This window comes from Haliotis rufescens, unplaced genomic scaffold (assembly GCF_023055435.1).
Source record: "Haliotis rufescens isolate VD_foot unplaced genomic scaffold, xgHalRufe1.0.p SCAF_31, whole genome shotgun sequence".
NCBI classification, from domain to species: Eukaryota; Metazoa; Mollusca; class Gastropoda; order Lepetellida; family Haliotidae; genus Haliotis; species Haliotis rufescens.
The window spans coordinates 6097280-6121803 of record NW_025964013.1 but is presented as its reverse complement, the minus strand read 5'-3'; the positions used below and the strand labels follow the sequence as shown (position 1 = coordinate 6121803).

At 45.1% G+C, this 24524-nt stretch overlaps 2 long non-coding RNA genes across 3 annotated transcripts; both read right to left on the bottom strand.

Moving 5' to 3' along the window:
- Positions 1-12096: 12096 nt before the first annotated feature.
- LOC124128412 lies at positions 12097-21317 on the bottom strand. Of its 2 annotated transcripts, none has more exons than XR_007217776.1 (3): positions 21163-21317; positions 18229-18383; positions 12097-12178 (listed from the first exon to the last, which is right to left on the bottom strand). It is a non-coding gene; the product is annotated as an uncharacterized LOC124128412 (long non-coding RNA). The 2 variants fall into 2 exon arrangements; XR_007217777.1 differs by lacking the exon at positions 12097-12178 and adding an exon at positions 16443-16528.
- Positions 21318-22953: 1636 nt separating this feature from the next.
- Positions 22954-24401, bottom strand: LOC124128409. Its single transcript, XR_006860149.2, has 3 exons — positions 24284-24401; positions 23605-23755; positions 22954-23039 (listed from the first exon to the last, which is right to left on the bottom strand). It is a non-coding gene; the product is annotated as an uncharacterized LOC124128409 (long non-coding RNA).
- Positions 24402-24524: the final 123 nt, after the last annotated feature.

Here is a 24524-nt window from a genome sequence, read left to right as displayed (position 1 = left end):
TACATATGAACAATGTATACAACAGCTGTGCAGAAAACACATTAAACGAGCATAGATACATAAATCTCTTATTGTCTAAATAGAAGGAGACACGGACTCACCAACGGCACCAAGGACAAAGAGGGACGCCAGAGCGAGGAAAAAGATAGCCTTCATGTCGAAATCTGCAGTGCTGTGCAGATCCCACGGAGACACCTTTATATGGTTGCAGCGTGGTATCTCAGTAAGTCAGCCTATCCCAGGTCGTCCAATTAACACATAAGTCTAAATTGCGTACTCTGCAATTTTTAACTGTAGTATCTTAGGAAAACTTCTTTGAAGGTAACATTCACCGATATGATCTCTCGATGGAAGAGATTAGCATTTAACGATTAAAGGCCACTCAAAGATGAATTATTTGTTTTAAATTCAAATCGACTTTCTACAAATTACAACATCAATGTTTTCGAGGATTGAAATATTTCGTTCTTTTCTTTTTGCAGATGCTAATGTCCCACGTGACTTCCTGTCCCAGACACAATCATGTACAGGTCGCCATGATGTGTAGCGCTTACTCACAGGCGCTTATTCAGTTTACCGGGGTGTCCTTGTACAAAGCAATCTCAGCGCTTAGGTGATCGTAGCTCCCGTACCTTAACATAGAATTACGACAGTCGTAGCGCTAAGGATGTTTTAAACAACGGTACCCGGGACCGTCATAGGTAGGCATGAACGTGGGAATGCCTACGTGATGTACGTTGTGTCACTCCCATGCCAATCGGAATGTCATGTGTGTGTGTGTTTGTCTTCAAACAGACGTTCACGTTGATCCATAGAATGATGATGCCATGCCTACGTGATGTACGTCATGTTGCCAGGCACACGCAGTGTTTCACGCGTGTTGTCAGGCAAAACGTGGTGTCATGTGTGTGTGTGTGTGTGTGTGTGTGTGTGTGTGTGTGTGTGTGTGTGTGTGTGTGTGTGTGACTACAAACATTGATTTAGTATTGAGATGGATAGAGAAAGATCGATAGACATACGTGACGTTTGCACACGTGATGTACTTCGTGTCGCGATGTGAACGTCAAGTACTTTGTGTGTTGCCATGCAAACGTAGTGTCATGTGTGTGTGTGTCTTCAAATTATTATTATTATTTAATGATACCGAGGTGTTGACACTCGTGTAGGTCTACAGACGTACTGTGACACGTGTTTTCATGTACACGTGATGTTTGACGTGGTGTACTACGTGTCTCTATTTATATATTTATATATCTATTTATTTTATTTTGAGACGTACCATGGTGGTGTCACGCGTAGACGTATGCCTCCAAGAGACCTAGGGGAGGGTGTGGGTTCTTTGTTTCGATTGTTGGGTTGGCAAAGCAAAGGATGAAAGTTGTCTTTTGGGTGAGATGGGTGGCCCTGATAAGGGCCGTTTTTAGGGAAGAAAAACTTTTCTGCTGCTGTCCAAGAAGAATCGTCATGTCCAATCTTATTGCAAGACAAGGATCGTCGAAGCGGTACTTGTTGCCATCTGGGTATACCATCTTTGTATACCATCTGGGTGCCCTACGTGGCACCACTTGTGGGTCCAACAAATAAAATAAAATAATTCTTGAACGGGAACTTGAACGGGAACTTGAACAGGAACTTGAACGGGAACTTGAACAGGAACGCAGGAAACGGGAAATGTCCTCCTAGACAGCCGGCCGTGCTACGTCATTCGTGTTCTTCTGATTCACCGTCTCCTCGCAGAGATAGTGTAGCTGTAGCTTCTTCTTGTGTTTCACCAGGCCGGTTAGTCTGAGGTAGTCACAGTGTGGGGACCACCTGTGATGTTCCACCCAAGGATCGTCGTGGGGCGCCCATCGTCTCAGCCGCACCCCACATTGTAAACAGTACACGCCATCGGCACCCCCTGTGTAGGCAAAGCCCGCATGGGCCATCTCTTCAGCAGTCTGATTCATTTGCGTAGGCCACGTCTCAAACGAAGCGAGCCTTCTTTCAAACCGTAGATAATAGGGCAATGGCGTGTTACAGAGCGGTGACATCGCATCATCAGCATCCGTAAATAAATTTTACAAGTGACACTGGCCCACTCGAATCCACTCTTGTTTTATAGGAGAAGAATCAGATCGAAAATCGCCGCTTCCTGGTTGGTCCAAAACGCAACGCACTGATTGGTTCATTCCGGTGCCTGGCCTGCACCTCGGTTTTCTAAAACGACTCGACCCTTGTGTTTCTTTTCCATAGGAAATGGATTTTACCATGGGAGAGAAAGCATAACTCGGCTCGGGTGCTGTCTTCTGATTGGTTGGTGCTGTCTTCTGATTGGTCGACAACCCAAGCCTCGGATTGGTCAGATGTCGATCCTGTTTTGAGGAAGGGTTGTCAATAAATCAGACGTTCAGTCCATCTCCGCATCGCTATCATGACGAGCAACCAAAGTACGCCCTATCGTTTGGAGAGGAAAGATACCACACGCTCCAGACGATTAAGAACTGCTAATCATACGTATTGTTTGACTTTCAACCCAGACTACTTGGACACCGTACCACCGGACTGTGTTCCCATGGAACTGCCAGCTTTATTTGACACAGTGATCGATGACTTTTATCAACAGATCTCAGGCCAGAAGGGAGATCGTATTGGTCTAGGTATCGATCATCCCGCTTTGAACACCCCCATACGGATTCCCTTTCATCGCTTTGAAGATCTCCATGGGCTAAATATTTTGCATGCTGTGGAAAAAGTCCAACAGTCCAACAAAGCCCTGAACATCGATGCCACCATGGTTGTGACTTTAGTACACGTAGCAGATCCCGACAAGCTAGGATCAGGCAGTGGCCACCTCCGGCTGTAAAACGTGATTGGACTCGAAACCTTTTTAACACGCAAAAGGGGCATTGTACGGATCAAGAACAAAGATCATTCCTGTTTGGCACGGGCCCTGGTGGTGGCACAGCATTATGCCCAGAAGCCCCACCCTCTGACCCCAGAATGGTCCGCCCAGCGAAAGAGACTGACGAGAACGGATCGCGTCGACGTTCAAGGCATATGGGCACGGGACTTGTTTCGACGCCTTGGCCTGTCTGAAGGTCCCTGTCAGGGCCTGGACGACCTAGCACGCGTGGGACGCGCCTTGGCCCACCTGAATTATCAACTGAAAGTCTACAGTCAAGAGGTGGACCAGAGATTGTTGTACAAGTGTGATGAGATTCCACCCCATGCCACCGTGCTGCATGTATACCATCATGATCAGCACTACGATGTCATCATTTCCATGCCAGCTTTTTATGCCTCTATCCATTACTGCAAACACTGCGACCAACGTTACGACCATCCCGAAAAACACCCCTGCACCAAGCAATACCGCTGCCACCGCTGCCTCCACTCTAGCTATTGCGGACCCAAGGAAGAGCACGGGATCCCTTGCTTGACATGTCAACGTTGGTTCCCAAATCAACAGTGTTAAACACGACATCTCCAGTCACCGTCAGAGGGAAAACCCAGCGCCTGTCAATCGATTCACAGGTGTCCGACCTGTTTTCAGCTGGTCCGCGTCTTGGAGTCCCCCATGGCTCACCACGAGTGCTCAGATGAAGAACATCCCTGCTTGGTGTGCCGAGAACCCATGACCCCAGACCATCGCTGTTACATGACGCGTCTCCGTGAAGAAAACGAGGCTGAGGAGGGAGAGGAAGAGGGAGAGGAAGAAGGGGAAGAGGGGGAAGAGGAACAACATCACCTACGAGACAATGTCCAATGCGTCTTCTATGATTTTGAATGCATGCAAGACACGGGGGAACACATTCCAAATTTGTGTGTGGTGCAGTTGGGATGTGGACGGTGCATCAGTGAAGTGAGCAAGGACTTGTGCGAACACTGTCCATGGAGAGAAGAAGGGTATGGTCCCAGCCGTGAGATCGTGTTTCGAGGCCCCACCACGCGACATGATGTGTGTGTGTGGTTGACCACGCTGGAACCAGGAGGAAGAGGAGGACAGCACACGCAAGGGGACAACAGCCCAGCTGGGGAAAAGAAAACGTGATGGAACCCCCTCAAGAAACCACTCTTCAAAACGTCAACGACATTCATCACCCCAGCAGGAGGAAGAGGAAGAGGTGAAGGGGTAAGATGTCATGGAAGTGGAGAAAACAAAGAAGCCAAAGAACAAGAACACCGCCACCAATTTACACTTGATCCTGAAGGGCCTGTCCCCTCTCCTGGTGAAACTCCCCACCAAGATTCGAAATGGTCAACAAATTTTGCAGGTGACCCTCCGACGGTTGTGTTTCGAAGACAGTTTAAATTTCATACCTTACCCCCTGAAAGCATTTCCAAAGAGCTTTGGGCTGAAAGAACTGAAGAAAGGGTATTTTCAATACCGAAGCCAACCAGTCCTACAGAGGTCCCTATCCACCAGCCGTTATGTACGATACCGATGGCATGTCTCCCGCAGAACGCACAGCTTTCCTCCAGTGGCATACCCAAAAAGTGCAAGAAGGAGCTTTGTTCGACTTACAAGGAGAACTTTTAGCCTACTGCCAGAGCGATGTGGACATTTTTAGACGGGGATGCGCCGACTTCAGAACGCCATCAACTCGGTTGGCATGGATCCCTTTGTAGAGGTGATGACAGCTGCTGCGTTCACCATGAAATCCTTCCGAAAACACGACCTGAAACCCAATACCATCGCTATTCTTCCACCTCAAGGCTACCAACCCAAAAGAAACTATTCCCAGGCCTGTATGCACTGGCTCCATTATCTGATGGAAACGGACCCCCATCTGCATCTCCAGCACGCCAGGAATGGAGGTGAAAAAGAGTTCAGGTGTGGAGAGGGTCAACATCCGTACAGGCACCATCTACGAATTCCTGGGCTGTTTCTGGCATGGGTGCCAGGCCTGTCACAAGACCCAACGTGGAGAACCTCATCCCGTCCTGGGCACGTCGTTGGGAGCCCGTTATATCGACACCCACTACCGCTTGAGTCTCTTGAGTCAACACCCTGAGGTGAAACGGATCGTCACCCTGTGGGAGCACGAGTTTACAAAAATGCAACAGGAGGACTCCACTCTGCGAGCTTTCTTGCAGGGGCCCCACTGTATCCACGTCCCTGGGCCGCTCAACCCCCTTGCGACGCCTTCTATGGAGGACGCATCAATGCCACGCGATTATGCTACGAAGCCCAAGAAGGTGAAACCATCAAGTTCATCGATATTTGTTCCCTTTATCCTTACATTTGTAAGACCGTAGCGTTTCCCACGGAACACCCGACCCTTCTCCATCAACTGTTCTGTCCTTCGTGCCGTACGTGTGCCCATATCCGGTCAGACTCCCCCTGCAAGCACACGGATGAAGAGAGGTCATGGGTGGGCACGTACGCCACTGTAGAACTCCAGGAAGCCGTGAAGAAGTATGACTACCAGGTGCTTCAGATCTACGACGTTTGGCATTTTGACACCTTTGCACAGCATGACCCCGACACCCAGCAAGTAGGACTCTTTGACACTTATATCCATCGTCATTTCAAGGAGAAGCTCGAAGCCAGCGGATACCCTGAAGGATGTACGATCACGATGCTTACATCCAGGAGATCTACGACAAAGAAGGCATTCGGTTGGACAAGGATCACATCGAAAAAAATCCAGGACGTCGCACGATTTCCAAAATGCAACTGAATTCGCTCTGGGGCAAGTTTGGACAACGGACAGTACTTTGCCTTGTGGAGGAATGAACCCAATACCATCGAGGATGTCACCATTGTCAACGAACACATGGTGGAAGTGACCTATGCACAGCAGAAAGAATTCCAAACCCCTCATTCTCATTTCAATGTCGCCATCGCTGCTTGGGTCACGGCCCAGCACGTCTCAAGCTGTACGAGACCCTTGCCCTGGTGGGTCGCAGGGTCTTGTACTTTGACACGGACAGCGTCATTTACATTCATCGACCCCACGACGCGAATCCAGAGCTGGGTCATTCGTTGGGTGAGTTTACAGATGAACTGGACGGAAACACCATCAAGACGTTTGTGTCAGGAGGCCCCAAAAACTATGGCTATGGGTTAATGAACCCCAGACCCAATGGAACGCCCACGACCTGCATTGTGCGAGGGTTCACATTGAATTACAGAAACCAACAACATCTCAACTTTGACACCATGAAAGGACTGATACTGGGCCAACAGGCTGGGAAAGAGGGAGAAAAAATCAGTTTGGATTACCCTCATCACATCATTCGAAAAGGACCTCGGTACGAAAACGCTCTTGTGACCCGACCCACCCAAAAAGACTATCGTACCGTGTACGACAAGCGACGTCTTGTCTACGACGAAACCACAGGGCTGCCTGTAGACACGCTCCCTTTGGGTACAGAGACGACTTTCTATAAATTTGTCATGCCATTGTGGTGTTACAACGGATCGAAACTGTATCGACATGGACACCTACAGAAAAAACGGATCGAAATCTGACCAATCAGAAGCCTTGGTTGTCGACCAATCAGAGGCCGCGCTCAGGCCATGGTGGGCTCTGATTGGTCGAACCGAGGTTGTGCTTTCTCTCTCACGCTACAAGCCTAACCCTATGGAAAAGAAACACAAGGGTCGTTCCAGTTTGGAAAAATTGAGACTCAGACCACACACCGGAACGGACCAATCAGAAAGCAGGACGTCCGTGCTTTTTAATACGGCCAACGCTCTCCGGTCATCACTTTTCACTGAACGGACCTAGTCCCTCTGATTGATGTTCCTCACGTTGTGTTGGCTGTTGGCGTTTTATCTGGAAGAAACACGTGTTTGGAGAGAGTACCTTCAAGTGTTGACACACATCCGTGAAGACTTGGAAAGAAAAAACAACGAACAGAAATTCCGGACAACATCATGTCGAAACAGTTGAATGCCAAGACACGGAGCGACATGAGTGGTCAAGCGAGTGGAGATGAGAACGGTGACATGACTGCTGAACTATGGGGTGAAGTGTACGACATGTTGTGTGCCAAGATAAAGGCAGACGACGTGTTCGCCAAGATACGTTCAAAGATGAAGAAACTGACTGAACCCAAGAAGTAGCACTGAAGAAGACGATAAAGAAGATCCAGAAAAAAACCCCAGCAAACCAGCAGCAGCAGCAGCAGCATCCACCACCACCACCACAGCAGCTGTTGTCACCACGGCAGCAGCAACACCCACCACCACCCTCACAATAGCACCAGTCACCACCACCACTACAGCAGCAACAACAGCAGCGGCAACAGACACCGAAACGAAGGGGACATCCTTTTTTAAACCTGCAACACCTGCAACACCTGCAAAAAGACGATCACGGAAGAAATTATCTCTGAAGATCTCTCATCAAGAACAGCTGTAAGTACCATGCTCTTCTTTGTCTCAGTCATTCTTGATGTGATGATGATGTTGATGTTGATCATGATGTTGATGATGAATATGACTATTCACATGATTGACTCTGTCCTATGATTGACAGGACCCCAGATGTCAGTTCAGCCCAGTCCGTGCTAGAACAGTGGTGGGAACAAACCCTTCGGGAGCCCACCTATTCACCGAATGCACCTGTGACGATGACGACCCGTGACAGTGATGATCATGAAGCGCTCAAGCTGGCAACTCTCCCTTCCATGGATCTGGACACGCTCCCCCTGCTTGATGCTTCTTGGTCACCAGCATCACCGGAAGATGTTCATGTCTTCTCCTCAGGTATGCCCATGGTTTGCGACGATGACAACGTTGACCAGGATCCTTATGGAGAAGCTCAACTCACTCCCCTACAACGTGAATGTAGTGCTTGCCGACACAACAACATGTTAAGATACATAAGCTGCAACAGTGGCCAAGTGATGTGTCATGTCTGTTTCAGGGAGGCCATAGACTGTACTTGTTTTACTGATGGGCCTCTCACATGTTCGGGACCTGTTTGGGACAGTATGATGGAGGGCCACATCTTATGGTGATCCTCATCTTCACTCGAAGAGCTTTACAACACGTAAGCTGCAACAGTGGTCAAGTGATGTGTCATGTCTGTTTCAGGGAGGCCATAGACTGTACGTGTTTAACTGATGGACCTCTCACATGTTTGATTGAGGACCACATCTTAGGGTGATCCATCTTCACTCGAAGAGCTTGAAGATAGAAGAGCTTGAAGATAGAAGAGCTTGAAGATGGAAGAGGAAACGTTGTCGTGTTGTTGTTGTTGTTGTTGTTGTAGGGACATGCAAAGCACTCCCTCCTCCATTGTCTTTTCGTATTTCTAATGTATCTGGTTGTCATTGTTCATTATTAAACAGTGAATGATTGAACTGACTCTTTGTGTTTTGATTGATCTCAACTCCAATAGACTGCCGAACCGAGGGTAGAGGTTGAGTTGAGATGTCGTCTACGTTGTCTGTCTGTCTGTCTGTCTGTGCGTCTGTCATGTCAGTGCACATGCTCGTTGTAAAAGAGAAAGATAAAAGTAAGGAATAAAAAATAGATAAAAGAGAAAGGCCATGCTTGAAAGATCAGCTGCCTGGTGTCAGTCATTCCAGTACACATCACCACTACCACCGTGTGTCATGTCATGTGTCATGTCATGTATCATGCCGTGTGTCAGTCAGCCCAAACACAGGATGACGTCACGTGATGAGGTGGATGAGGAGGAGGAGGTGGAGGCTAAGGTTATGACCTTCCGTTGAAGGGGGTAGGGTGGAGAGTATCATAAAAGCAGGCGAACCCTCAGACCTTCTTTCAGTGAAGTCACAGTCATCATGGAGCAAAGACGTTCTATGAATGCCATGTCATCCTCCCGAGATGTCGTCACGGATACCGAGTGGGTGTCTGAAAAGGCGGGAGAACAAGAAGCGAGAAAACGCCCACTCTTTATGGACGACACACTCTTGATGGACGACACATGGCGACTCAGTGACATTCTGGAGAGACCTTTTCCTTCTTACACCTTTTGTCATCCTTCTCATCCCAACTATGATTCATTTCAAGAACGTCTGAGGTCTTTTCAAACGTGGCCTAAACAGATGACCAAGACCCCTTATGACATGGCCATGGCTGGCTATTTCTATCCAGGACGAGGTGACCGTGTTATCTGTTATTGCTGCGGTGTGACACTCTGCCAATGGGAAGCCACAGACCAACCCTGGAAAGAACATCTGAAGCACGCCAAAGTCCCCTGCGAATACTTGTGTGTGTTTTGTCCTGATGGAGAAGTGAACGAAAAATACAGACGTTTGGTGTCCCAAGAAGCACGGAAGAGAAGAGTCGAGTGTCTTGTTCACCCCAAGTGACAAAGTTTCTTTTTTTTCAAAGTGTACAGACGTTCATACCCTCGTGGTCACCCTCGTGGTCACCCCCGTGGTCACCCCTCGTGTTCACAAAAATCACAGGGATGTCCCCCCTCATCCTGTGACTTTTGTTTTGTTGTGTTGGTTCATGTGATCAGGGGAATTAAAAAAAAGTTGAACCAATAGTAGTGTTATGTTGTCTGTAGGATGAAGAAAAAAACAAAACAGGATCGAAATGCACACCTCGATAAAAACAGGATCGAAATCGGACCAATCCAAAGCCTGTGTTGTCGACCAATCAGAGACCGCGCTCGGACCATGCTTGGCTCTGATTGGCCGAACTGGGGTTGTGCTTTCTCTCCCATGGTAAAATCCATTTCCTATGGAAAAGAAACACAGGGGTCGGTCCGTTTTGGAAAACCGAGGTGTAGGCCAGGCACCAGAACGAACCAATCGGGGGTGCTGCCTGGGGAACCAATCAGGAAGCAGGGTGTCAGTGGCTTTCCTATAAAACAAAACAAGAGCGAAGCCACTCACACACTGCATTCTATGAAACCAACCATGCCAGTTCGATACAGTTGTATGAAGTGCCAGACCGACAGTCACAGTTACCTGTACTGCCCTGAAGTGACATGCCTCCAGTGTCACGCTCAAGGTCACCGTCACTATGTCTGTCCGAAGATGAACAGTCAAGAGAAGCAGAACCTGGGCCCCTGTTACAACTGTCAAGTCATGGGTCATTTCGCTGCAGATTGCCCAGAACCCAGTCGAAAGAAGACACCCCAGCGCCCCTGTTACAACTGCCAAGTCGTGGGTCATTTCGCTGCAGATTTCCCAGAACCTAGTCGAAAGAAAACGTCAGCAACACCGTCCACGTCGACACCCGTGGCATCCGTGGCACCCATGGCACCCGTGACACCCATGACACAAGTGCTTCATCTCATAGAAGACATGCATGCCGATGTCCTCGACCTAAAAGAATGCCTCACACAACTCGGTGAAGGCATCACACCTCGTCTAGAGAAAAGAAAACGGAACAGAAGCCCCTCAAGAAAACACGCTTCAAAGCGCCGACGACACCTTCAGTCCGAGGATGAGATGGAAGTAGAGGATGAAGAAGATAGATCATCTGAACAAAGTGACTAACGCATAGGCCATGCTGCTCCACTGTTTTTTTTCCAGTTTCCCATCGTTTCCAGTTTTTCCAGTGTTCCAGTTTTCCAGTGTTCCAGTGTTCCTGCCTTTTCCTGTCGTTTCCAGTTTCCAGTTTGTTTTCCAACGGCCCTTTTCAGGGCCACCCATCTCTCCCGAAAGAATGCTTTCATCCTTTGCTTTGACGACCCTCAAACCCCCAAACCATGAACCCGCCTCCTCCTCCCCTCCCTTCCTCCCTCCCTCCACCACCACCACCACCGCCTTTTCTATGTTTAGAACAACAACAACAACAAAACTCTTTTCTTGTTCACCTTTTACAAACCGCTTCCCTGGTTTTTTTCCCCTTCCCTCCCTCCTCCTCCCCCGGAAAACGGATGCAACGTCCTCTTGGAGGTGCGCACGCCACCGGACACGGAGGCGACGCCCTCTTGGAGGTGCGCTAGACACCGGACACGGATGCGACGCCATCTTGGATGCGCACGCCACCGGAAACGGATGGGCCTCCATCTTAGATGCGCGCGCAGGTCCCATCATGCCCTGATGGGCCCTGACCAATCAGAAGCCAGGAGCGGTCCTGTACCGCTGTACACAACTACTCCCGGGTGTTCGGACTCGGTGACTTGATTGGGAGCTTTGCGGCGTTCTCCGACATGCACTTGATTGTCTGGTTGAGATTCAGTTGTTTACAGGCCGCCGTCGTGTGGCTGGAGTATTGCTGAGTGCGGCACGAGCCAACAGACAAAAAATACTTGAGTGGCGGGTGCTACCGGTACAACTGGACACACTAACCCTTTATGCGAACACCTGGTGTCAAATTGATTTTCAGGGATACATTCATATTATTTTCATCACTGTTTTGCATATTTCGGCAGATATTGAGACTACACATGGTGCACTACGTGTGTAACCCACCTACATTCAGTGCACTGCTCGTGTAACCCATCTGTACTTGATGCACGTGCACGTGTAACCCACCTACACTCAGTGCACTGCACGTGTTACCTATCTGTACTTGATGCACGTGCACGTGTAACCCATCTGTACTTGATGCACGTGCACGTGTAACCAACCTACAATCAGTGCACTGCAGTGTAACCCATCTGAACTTGATGCACTGCACATGTAACTCATTTGTGCTTTGTGCGCTGCACGTGTAACCTATCTACAATTAGTGCACTGCACGTGTAACAAATCTGTACTTGATGCAATGCACGTGTAACTCATCTGTACTTGGTGCACTGTACGTGTAACCCATCTGAACTTGGTGCACTGCACATGAAACCCAATCGACTTGGTGTACTTCAAGTGAAAGATACCTACACTCACTGCACTGCACGTGTAACCCATCTGTATTTGATGTACTGCACCTGAAACCCATCTGTACCTGATGTACTGCACGTGTAACTCATCTGAACTAAGTGCACTGCACATGAAACCCATCTGAACTTGGTGCACTACTAGTGAAACCAACCTACAATTGGTGCACTGCATGTGTAACACATTTGTACTTGGTGCACTGCACTTGTCACCCATCTATACGTGATTTACTGCATGAGTAACCCATCGACACTTGATGCACGGGCACTATTAACCATTAAGACCCTAGGTACACTGAACGTGTCGCCCTGATGAAAATTGTCACAGAAGCAACACTACACATATTTACATCAGAGACGTGGATTTATTCTGTGTACATTCGTACATCAAATATTCACTTTGTCTGCCGGCACCATCAGAGAAAACGTACCTGAAAATAGAGAACAGTTTATGACAACTTAAGCGCGATAGCTTGACGATACACAACTCTTGCCTGATGGTACAACGTTCTTGTCTGATGGTATGACTATAAATAGTTCTAGCCTGGTGGTGTGACGATACATAGTTCTAGTCTGATGGTGTGACAATACATAGTTCTAGTCTGATGGTGTGACGATACATAGTTCTAGTCTGATGGTGTGACGATACATAGTTCTAGCCTGATGGAATGACGATACATTGTTCTAGTCTGATGGTGTGACGATACATTGTTCTAGTCTGATGGTGTGACGATACATTGTTATAGTCTGATGGTGTGACGATACATAGTTCTAGTCTGATGGTGTGGCGATACATAGTTCTAGTCTGATGGTGTGACGATACATAGTTCTAGCCTGATGGAGTGACGATATATAGTTCTAATCTGATGGTGTGACGATACATAGTTCCAGTCTGATGGTGTGATGATACATAGTTCTAATCTGATGGTGTGACGATACATAGTTCTAGTCTGATGGTGTGACGATACATAGTTCCAGTCTGATGGTGTGACGATACATAGTTCTAGTCTGATGGTGTGACGATACATAGTTCTAATCTGATGGTGTGACGATACATAGTTCTAGTCTGATGGTGTGACGATACATAGTTCCAGTCTGATGGTGTGACGATACATAGTTCAAGTCTGATGGTGTGACGATACAGCGTTCTAGTCTGATGGTGTGACGATACATAGTCCCAGCCTGATGGTGTGACGATACACAGTTCTTACCTGATGGTGTGACGATACATAGTTCTAACTTGATGGTTTGACTGTACAACGTGAGTGTTTTGTCTGTGACCACCGTGGGAGTGTTTCGTTGGAGACAGCTGTTGTGGGTGTGTTGTCTGAGACAGCTGTTGTGAGTGTTTTGTCTGAGACAACTGTGTGGAGTGTTTTGTCTGAGACAGCTGTTGTGAGTATTTTGTCTGAGACAGCTGTTGTGAGTGTTTTGTCTGAGACAACTGTGTGGAGTGTTTTCTTTGAGACAGCTGTGTGGAGTGTTTTGTCTGAGACAGCTGTTGTGAGTGTTTTCTTTGAGACAGCCGTATTCATGTTAAACTGCGGCATGGTATCTCAGTGTGCTAGCACTATAAATCGGCATAAGTCCGGACTAGTACAAGCAGCCACACACACACGCGCGTGCATGCACGTCGCTATATAAGTGCAATAATCTTGGACGCCACGTTAAATCCCAATTCACCTCACCTGAGGCAGCTGTAGTGACTATTTTGTCTGAGACAGCTGTGTGGAGTGTTTTGTCTGAGACAGTTGTAGTGAGTGTCTTGCCTGAGACAGCTGTTGTGAGTGTTTTGACTGAGACAGCTGTGTGGAGTGTTTTGTCTGAGACAGCTGTGTTGAGTGTTTTGTCTGAGACAGCTGTGTGGAGTGTTTTCTTTGAGACAGCTGTTGTGAGTGTCTTGGCTGAGACAGCTGTGTGGAGTGTTTTGTCTGAGACAGCTGTGTGGAGTGTTTTGTCTGAGACAGCTGTGTGGAGTGTTTTGTCTGAGACAGTTGTGTGGAGTGTCTTGCCTGAGACAGCTGTGTGGAGTGTTTTGACTGAGACAGTTGTGTGGAGTGTTTTGTCTGAGACAGCTGTGTGGAGTGTTTTGACTGAGACAGCTGTTGTGAGTGTTTTGTCTGAGACAGCTGTGTTGAGTGTTTTGTCTGAGACAGTTGTAGTGAGTGTCTTGCCTGAGACAGCTGTAGTGAGAAGTCAGTCGGACACCTACCCAGGCTACCCAGCGGTCCTAGGTGCTGTCACATTGGCATTGGCCGAGGAGGACTGTTATGACGCAGCGTGGGGTGCCACTACATCCGGGGCACTCAAGGGCGCAGACCCTGTCCTCGACACATACGGTAATGAGGCCACACCCAGTCTGGGCTTCTGAAACCGGTAGGGAGCTCATTTAACACCAACGTAAGAAGACACACAACTGATCAAACCTCCACGGACCCCAGCACCGTCTACCTACTGTCCCTGTTGTGCCAGATAATGTTGCTATTTCAATATGAAACTAATTAAATCATACGGAAACATTCGTTCGTAAACCATAAGATCCCTTGTTCGCATGCTTTCAAAGACAAATAATTCAACTTTGACTGTTCTGGAGCATGCTCAACAATCCTGCTAAGCAAAGGACAAGTAGGGATAAGGTCTCCTCTTTTTCAACTGAAAACGTCATACTTGATTATTTACAGAAATCTTTGAAATAGTGGTACTAAAACGTACAAATGGACTTTACTTTCTTCTGGGATGATAAACAATATAAAAGAATGGCAAAAATAATTGAAAACGGCCAATGTTATTTAAATTTAAAGAGAAAATATTTTCAGAAAATCAACTTGGGTCAAAGATTTCCATGTTCAAATACTATAAAAAATATTCCTAAAAGCCTCTTTAATCAACCTAGTCGAGCCGTGTCAGTCTCTTCTTGGTGTCCATAACATGCAAGTGTTAAATACCAAAATGTATAATCCTTATAACATATATATCTCTGGTAACTTTTCATGGCAATACGTCACTACAGATGTGTAATAATCTTTGACGCGACGTTAAAACCCATTTCCCCTCACCTCATAACAAATTCTGATTCCAAACATTTGCTCATTATTTTAATAATTCAAATCGTAAAAAGACCCTTATAACATCTTGTATGATGGGTTAGCCTTTCAAATACCGTTGTTACGTGTTCGCTTGCTGTAGCCATCCCATAAGTACTATAGAATAAGGTATTCGTCATTGTTATACATTGTATCAGTACATATGAACAATGTATACAACAACTGTGCAGAAAACAAATTAAACGAACATAGATACATAAATCTCTTATTGTCTAAATAGAAGGAGACACGGACTCACCAACGGCACCAAGGACAAAGAGGGACGCCAGAGCGAGGAAAAAGGTAGCCTTCATGTCGAAATCTGCAGTGCTGTGCAGATCCCACGGAGACACCTTTATATGGTTGCAGCGTGGTATCTCAGTAAGTCAGCCTATCCCAGGTCGTCCAATTAACACATAAGTCTAAATTGCGTACTCTGCAATTTTTAACTGTAGTATCTTAGAAAAACTTCTTTGAAGGTAACATTCACCGACATGATCTCTCGATGGAAGAGATTAGCATTTAACGATTAAAGGCCACACAAAGATGAATTATTTGTTTTAAATTCAAATCGACTTTCTACAAATTACAACATCAATGTTTTCGAGGATTGAAATATTTCGTTCTTTTCTTTTTGCAGATGCTAATGTCCCACGTGACTTCCTGTCCCAGACACAATCATGTACAGGTCGCCATGATGTGTAGCGCTTACTCACAGGCGCTTATTCAGTTTACCGGGGTGTCCTTGTACAAAGCAATCTCAGCGCTTAGGTGATCGTAGCTCCCGTACCTTAACATAGAATTACGACAGTCGTAGTGCTAAGGATGTTTTAAACAACGGTACCCAGGTGTTCGGACTCGGTGACTTGATTGGGAGCGTGGCGGCGTACTCCGACATGCACTGGATTGTCTGGTTGAGATTCAGTTGTTTACAGGCCGCCGTCGTGTGGCTGGAGTATTGCTGAATGCGGTACAACTGGACACGCTAACCCTTTTTGCGAACACCTGGTGTCATATTGATTTTCAGGGAAACATTCATATTATTTTCATCACTGTTTTGCATTTTTCGGCAGATATTGAGACTACACATGGTGCACTACGTGTGTAACCCACCTACATTCATTGCACTGCCCGGGTAACCCATCTGAACTTGGTGCACTGCACATGAAACCCAATCGACTTGGTGTACTTCAAGTGAAAGATACCTACACTCACTGCACTGCACGTGTAACCCATCTGCATTTGATGTACTGCACCTGAAACCCATCTGTACCTAATGTACTGCACGTGGAACTCATCTGAACTAAGTGCACTGCACATGAAACCCATCTGAACTTGGTGCACTACTAGTGAAACCCAACTATTCGCAGTGCACTGCACGTGTCACCCATCTGTACGTGATTTACTGCATGGGTAACCAACCTACAATTGGTGCACTGCATGTGTCACACATTTGTACTTGGTGCACTGCACGTGTCACCCATCTGTACGTGATTTACTGCATGAGTAACCCATCGACACTTGATGCACGGGCACTATTAACCATTAAGACCCTAGGTACACTGAACGTGTCGCCCTGATGAAAATTGTCACAGAAGCAACACTACACATATTTACATCAGAGACGTGGATTTATTCTGTGTACATTCGTACATCAAATATTCACTTTGTCTGCCGGCACCATCAGAGAAAACATACCTGAAAATAGAGAACAGTTTATGACAACTCAAGCGTGGTAGTTTGACGATACACAACTCTTGCCTGATGGTACAACGTTCTTGTCTGATGGTATGACAATACATAGTTCTAGTCTGATGGTGTGACGATACATAGTTCTAGTCTGATGGTGTGACAATACATAGTTCTAGTCTGATAGTGTGACGATACATAGTTCTAGTCTGATGGTGTGACGATACATAGTTCTAGCCTGATGGAATGACGATACATAGTTCTAGTCTGATGGTGTGACGATACATAGTTCTAGTCTGATGGTGTGACGATACATTGTTATAGTGAGATGGTGTGACGATACATAGTTCTAGTCTGATGGTGTGACGATACATAGTTCTAGTCTGATGGTGTGACGATACATTGTTATAGTCAGATGGTGTGACGATACATAGTTCTAGTCTGATGGTGTGACGATACATAATTCTAGTCTGATGGTGTGACGATACATAGTTCTAGCCTGATGGAGTGACGATACATAGTTCTAGTCTGATGGTGTGACGAAACATAGTTCCAGTCTGATGGTGTGACGATACATTGTTATAGTGAGATGGTGTGACGATACATAGTTCTAGTCTGATGGTGTGACGATACATAGTTCTAGTCTGATGGTGTGACGATACATTGTTATAGTCAGATGGTGTGACGATACATAGTTCTAGTCTGATGGTGTGACGATACATAGTTCTAGTCTGATGGTGTGACGATACATAGTTCTAGCCTGATGGAGTGACGATACATAGTTCTAGTCTGATGGTGTGACGAAACATAGTTCCAGTCTGATGGTGTGACGATACATAGTTCTAGTCTGATGGTGTGACGATACATAGTTCTAGTCTGATGGTGTGACGATACATAGTTCTAGTCTGATGGTGTGACGATACATACTTCCAGCCTGATGGTGTGACGATACATAGTTCTAACTTGATGGTTTGACTGTACAACGTGAGTGTTTTGTCTGTGACCACCGTGGGAGTGTTTTCTTTGAGACAGCTGTTGTGAGTGTTTTGTTTGAGACAGTTGTAGTGAGTGTCTTGCCTGAGACAGCTGTGTGGAGTGTTTTGTCTGAGACGGCTGTGTGGAGTGTTTTGTCTGAGACAGCTGTGTGGAGTGTTTTGTCTGAGACAGCTGTGTGGAGTGTTTTGTCTGAGACAGTTGTAGTGAGTGTTTTGTCTGAGACAGCTGTAGTGAGTGTCTTGCCTGAGACAGCTGTTGTGAGTGATTTTTCTGAGACAGCTGTGTGGAGTGTTTTGTCTGAGACAGCTGTGTGGAGTGTTTTGTCTGAGACAGTTGTAGTGAGTGTTTTGTCTGAGACAGCTGTAGTGAGTGTCTTGTCTGAGACAGCTGTAGTGAGTGTTTTGTCTGAGACAGCTGTGTGGAGTGTTTTGTCTGAGACAGTTGTAGTGAGTGTTTTGTCTGACACAGTTGTAGTGAGTGTTTTGTCTGAGACAGCTGTGTGGAGTGTTTTGTCTGAGACAGTTGTAGTGAGTGTTTTGTCTGAGACAGCTGTGTGGAGTGTTTTGTCTGAGACAGCTGTTGTGAGTGATTTGTCTGAGACAGCTGCGTTGAGTGTTTTGTCTGAGACAGTTGTAGTGAGTGTTTTGTCTGAGACAGCTGTAGTGAGTGTTTTGACTGAGACAGCTGTAGTGAGAAGTCAGTCGGACACCTACCCAGGCTACCCAGCGGTCCTAGGTGCTGTCACATTGGCATTGGCCGATGAGGCCTGTGTGGACGCAGCGTGGGGTGCCATTACATCCGGGGCACTCAAGGGCGCAGACCCTGTCCTCGACACATACGTTAATGATGCCACACCCAGTCTGGGCTTCTGAAACCGGAAGGGAGCTCATTTAACACCAACGTAAGAAGACACACAACTGATCAAACCTCCACGGATCCCAGCACCGTCTACCTACTGTCCCTTTTGTACCAGATAATGTTGCTATTTCAATATGAAACTAATTAAATCATACGGAAACATTCGTTCGTAAACCATAAGATCCCTTGTTCGCATGCTTTCAAAGACAAATAACTCAACTTTGACTGTTCTGGAGCATGCTCAACAATCCTGCTAAGCAAAGGACAAGTAGGGATAAGGTCTCCTCTTTTTCAACTGAAAACGTCATACTTGATTATTTACAGAAATCTTTGAAATAGTGGTACTAAAACGTACAAATGGACTATACTTTCTTCTGGGATGATAAACAATATAAAAGAATGGCAAAAATAATTGAAAACGGCCGATGTTATTTAAATTTTAAAGAGAAAAAATCTTCAGAAAATCACCTAGGGTCAAAGATTTCCATGTTCAAATACTATAAAAAAACGATTCCTAAAAGCCTCTTAAATCAACCTAGTCGAGCCGTTTCAGTCTCTTCTTGGTGTCCATGACATGCAAGTGTTAAATACAAAAATGTATAATCCTTATAACATATATATCTCTGGGGTAACTTTTCATGGCACTACGTCACTACAGAAGGGGCCTGAAGTTAGCAGCGGATTCGTTATTCGTTATTCGTTTTTCGAATAACGAAAAACAAGCCAGCACCGGGTTCGTTATTCAAAGGCTGTATATTAAACTACAGTAATGTGGTCAAATACACTGAAACTCATTTAATATATGACAGCAGGTTCGTCTTACATCATCATTCAAAAGCTGTTTAGTTATTCAGTACTTTTGAATAACGAAAAACAAACCAGCACCGGGTTCGTTATTCAGACTTGGTATAACAAATACATTGTATAAGATACCGTATTTCCAGTGGGTTCGTTAATCGTTTTTCGAATAACGAAAAACAAGCCAGCACCGGGTTCGTTATTCAAAGGCTGTATATTAAACAACTACAGTAGTGTGTTCAAATACCGGGTTCGTTATTTAGTTTATGTCCAACAATTCTATTAAATATAAGATAGTCTATGGTCAATCTCCCAACAACTGTTAAGCTATTCAATACTTTTGAATAAGGAAAACTAACCAGCACCGGGTTCGTTATTCAGTTCATGTCCAAGAAAACATATAAATAAATGGAATAAAGAATCTGCTATTGTTTTTATTTATGAACGTATTTACAATAAAGACTTAAATTGTGGGAAACCCTTTGCAGAAGTAGCCCTGATTAAATATTGACTGTATTTAAGGTCAAATTAACAAATATAGGAAAATCTAATTGTATAATGAGTGTGGCCTCTGCACGTAGACCCTGCCACTGTATCTGCAACCACACCACCTATATCCGTTCCCACAGAAAAAAACCGCTTCTGGTCAGTGTCCATCATCACCCACTATAGAACAGAGTCTTACAATGTATCTATGTTTTCATTATTACATGACTGGTCAGTAAATGGTGATGACATATCACACAACTGCAGTAAGATGTCTTACTACTCTCCGAATGTCTGATACTATGACATTAGATTTGTTTGGGTTTGTAACTTTGATCGTTGACTACGACCTGGAATGGATCCCATGATTGTATTCATCATATAGGTGACACGTTAACCTCACGTTTGTTTGCACAGTTCTAGACAATTATTTGCATAGTGCAGTAAACTTAGATTATTGTTCAGTAGAGTTCAAGACTTCAGTAAACATAACTGTACATTGTCTGTTTAGATACATTGCTATTAAGTATTATAGCAGTCAGATAGATCAGTTTTGCATTGTGACGTATATAACTTTATAACAAATTTAACTATAGAATGAACATAACTGCAATCTTACGAAAGACATTTTATAGAAAATACTGTCTGGGTAACACACTACATTTAACTGTAATGAAAATTATCATACAAGAGTGTAAGTGGTATTATAACCCTTTCCTACAAACAAATTGAATACAGTTTGATCTATCCCCTTTTAGTTCGTTATTATTCATCCATAAACTGCCGGAAAGAATCCGACTGAATAGTGTTTTTGACAAAAGATGAGTGGTGCTGTTTAGATTCCAGTTGGTGGACAGCACTTAGTAACTAAAAACTGCTTGAACAGAAATAAGACTACCTCACATTCGTCAATTTGTTGGATATGAACTGAAAACTAAAATGCTGCAGTTTAATTTTTCGTTATTCAAAAGTACTGAATAACTAAACAGCTTTTTGATGATGATGTAAGACGAACCTGCTGTCATATATTAAATGAGTTTCAGTGTATTTGACCACATTTCTGTAGTTTAATATACAGCCTTTGAATAACGAACCCAGTGCTGGTTTGTTTTTCGTTATTCGAAAAACGAATAACGAATAACGAACCCGCTGCTAACTTCAGGCCCCTACTACAGACGTGTAATAATCTTTGACGCGACGTTAAAACCCATTTCCTCTCACCTCATAACAAATTCTGATTCCAAACATTTGCTCATTATTTCAATAATTCAAATCGTAAAAAGACCCTTATAACATCTTGTATGATGGGTTAGCCTTTCAAATACCGTTGTTACATATTGGCTGTCTGTAGCCATCCCATAAGTACTATAGAATAAGGTATTCGTCATTGTTATACATTGTATCAGTACATATGAACAATGTATACAACAACTGCAGAAAACAAATTAAACGAGCATAGATACATAAATCTCTTATTGTCTAAATAAAAGGAGACACGGACTCACCAACGGCACCAAGGACAAAGAGGGACGCCAGAGCGAGGAAAAAGATAGCCTTCATGTCGAAATCTGCAGTGCTGTGCAGATCCCACGGAGACACCTTTATATGGTTGCAGCGTGGTATCTCAGTAAGTCAGCCTATCCCAGGTCGTCCAATTAACACATAAGTCTAAATTGCGTACTCTGCAATTTTTAACTGTAGTATCTTAGAAAAACTTCTTTGAAGGTAACATTCACCGACATGATCTCTCGATGGAAGAGATTAGCATTTAACGATTAAAGGCCACACAAAGATGAATTATTTGTTTTAAATTCAAATCGACTTTCTACAAATTACAACATCAATGTTTTCGAGGATTGAAATATTTCGTTCTTTTCTTTTTGCAGATGCTAATGTCCCACGTGACTTCCTGTCCCAGACACAATCATGTACAGGTCGCCATGATGTGTAGCGCTTACTCACAGGCGCTTATTCAGTTTACCGGGGTGTCCTTGTACAAAGCAATCTCAGCGCTTAGGTGATCGTAGCTCCCGTACCTTAACATAGAATTACGACAGTCGTAGTGCTAAGGATGTTTTGAACAACGGTACCCAGGTGTTCGGACTCGGTGACTTGATTGGGAGCGTGGCGGCGTACTCCGACATGCACTGGATTGTCTGGTTGAGATTCAGTTGTTTACAGGCCGCCGTCGTGTGGCTGGAGTATTGCTGAGTGCGGTACAACTGGACACGCTAACCCTTTTTGCGAACACCTGGTGTCATATTGATTTTCAGGGAAACATTCATATTATTTTCATCACTGTTTTGCATTTTTCGGCAGATATTGAGACTACACATGGTGCACTACGTGTGTAACCCACCTACATTCAATGCACTGCCCGTGAAACCGATCTGTACTTGATGCACGTGCACGTGTAACCCACCTACACTCAGTGCACTGCACGTGTGACCTATTTGTACTTGATGTACGTGCACGTGTAACCCATCTGTACTTGATGCACGTGCACGTGCAACCCACCTACACTTAGTGCACTGCAAGTGTTAGAAATCTGTACTTGACGCTCGTGCACGTGTAACCCATCTGTACTTGATGCACGTGCACGTGTAACCCATCTACAATCAGTGCATTGCAGTGTAACCCATGTGTACTTGATGCACTGCCCGTGCAACTCATTTGTACTTTGTGCACTGCACGTGTAACCTATCTACAATTAGTGCACTGAACGTGTAACAAATCTGTACTTGATGCAATGCATGTGTAACTCATCTGTACTTGGTGCACTGTACGTGTAACCCATCTGAACTTAGTGCACTGCACATGAAACCCAATCAACTTGTTGTTCTTCAAGTGAAAGATACCTACACTCACTGCACTGCACGTGTAACCCATCTGTATTTGATGTACTGCACCTGAAACCCATCTGTACCTGATGTACTGCACGTGTAACTCATCTGAACTAAGTGCACTGCACATGAAACCCATCTGAACTTAGTGCACTGCACATGAAACCCATCTGAACTTAGTGAACTACAAGGGAAACCAAACTATTCGCAGTGCACTGCACGTGTCACCCATCTATACTTGATGCACTGCACGTGTAACCAACCTACAATTGGTGCACTGCACGTGTAACACATTTGTACTTGGTGCACTGCACGTGTCACCCATCTGTACGTGATTTACTGCATGTGTAACCCACCTATACTTGATGCACGTGCACTATTAACCATTAAGACATTAGGTGCACTGAACGTGTCGCCCTGATAAAAATTGTCACAGAAGCAACACTACACATATTTGCATCAGAGACATGGATTTATTCTGTGTACATTCGTACATCAAATATTCACTTTGTCTGCCGGCACCATCAGAGAAAACGTACCTGAAAATAGAGAACAGTTTATGACAACTTAAGCGCGATAGCTTGACGATACAAAACTCTTGCCTGATGGTACAACATTCTAGTCTGATGGCATGACAATAAATAGTTCTAGTCTGATGGTGTGACGATACATAGTTCTAGTCTGATGGTGTGACGATACATAGTTCTAGTCTGATGGTGTGACGATACATAGTTCTAGTCTGATGGTGTGACGATACATAGTTCTAGTCTGATGGTATGACGAAACATAGTTCTAGTCTGATGGTGTGACGATACATAGATCTACTCTGATGGTGTGACGATATATAGTTCTAGTCTGATGGTGTGACGATACATTGTTCTAGTCTGATGGTGTGACGATACATAGTTCTAGTCTGATGGTGTGACGATACACAGACTGTTTTGTCTGAGACAGCTTAAGAGAGTGTTTTGTCTGAGACAGCTGTAGGGAGTGTTTTGTCTGACACACCTGTGTCGAGTGTTTTGTCTGAGACAGGTGTAGGGGGTGTTTTGTCTGAGACAGGTGTAGGGGGTGTTTTATCTGAGAAGTCAGTCGGACACCTACCCAGGCTAGAGGCCCTAGCTGGTGTTACACTCGCAGTGGCCGAGGAAGCCGGTGTGTGCGCAATGTGGTGTGCCATTACATCCGGGACACTCGAGAGAGCAGATCCTGTCCTCGACACACACTGTGATGGGGCCACACCCAGTCTGGGCTTCTGAAACCGATAACAGTCATGTAGAAAGCTCATATAACACCAACGTCAGGAGGCACACAACTGATCAAAACTCCACCTGTCCCAGCTCAGTCAACTGTACCTGTCGTGGCCGATAATATTTTCTATTTCAATGTGCAACAAACTTAAGCATACGGAAACATTCGTTCGTAAACCATAAGATCCCTTGTTCGCATGCTTTCAAAGACAAATAACTCAACTTTGACTGTTCTGGAGCATGCTCAACAATCCTGCTAAGCAAAGGACAAGTTGGGATAAGGTCTCCTCTTTTTCAACTGAATACATCATACTTGATTATTTACAGAAAACTTTGGTATTAAAACGTGCAAATGGACTACACTTTCTTTTCGGATGATGAACGATATAAAACAACGGCTCAAATAATTGAAATCGGAAGATGTTATTTAAATTTAAAGAGACAATGTCCTAAGAAAATCAACTTGGGTCGAAGATTTCCATAAATACATAAATATCTTATTGTTGTCTAAATAGAAGGAGACACGGGCTCACCAACGGCACCAAGGACAAAGAGGGACGCCAGAGCGAGGAAAAAGATAGCCTTCATGTTGAATCTGTAATGCTGTGACCCCGCGGAGACACCTTTTATAGGGCTGTAGCGTACGAAAGCCTGATGGTGCCAACCTGGTTGCATTAAAAAAAAAAAATCGAAATTGTGGTTATTTCAATTATTTTCTTCAAATTCGAGTTCTTTCTCTTGTCTTCGTGTTTTTTCTCGTTACTGCGATTATAT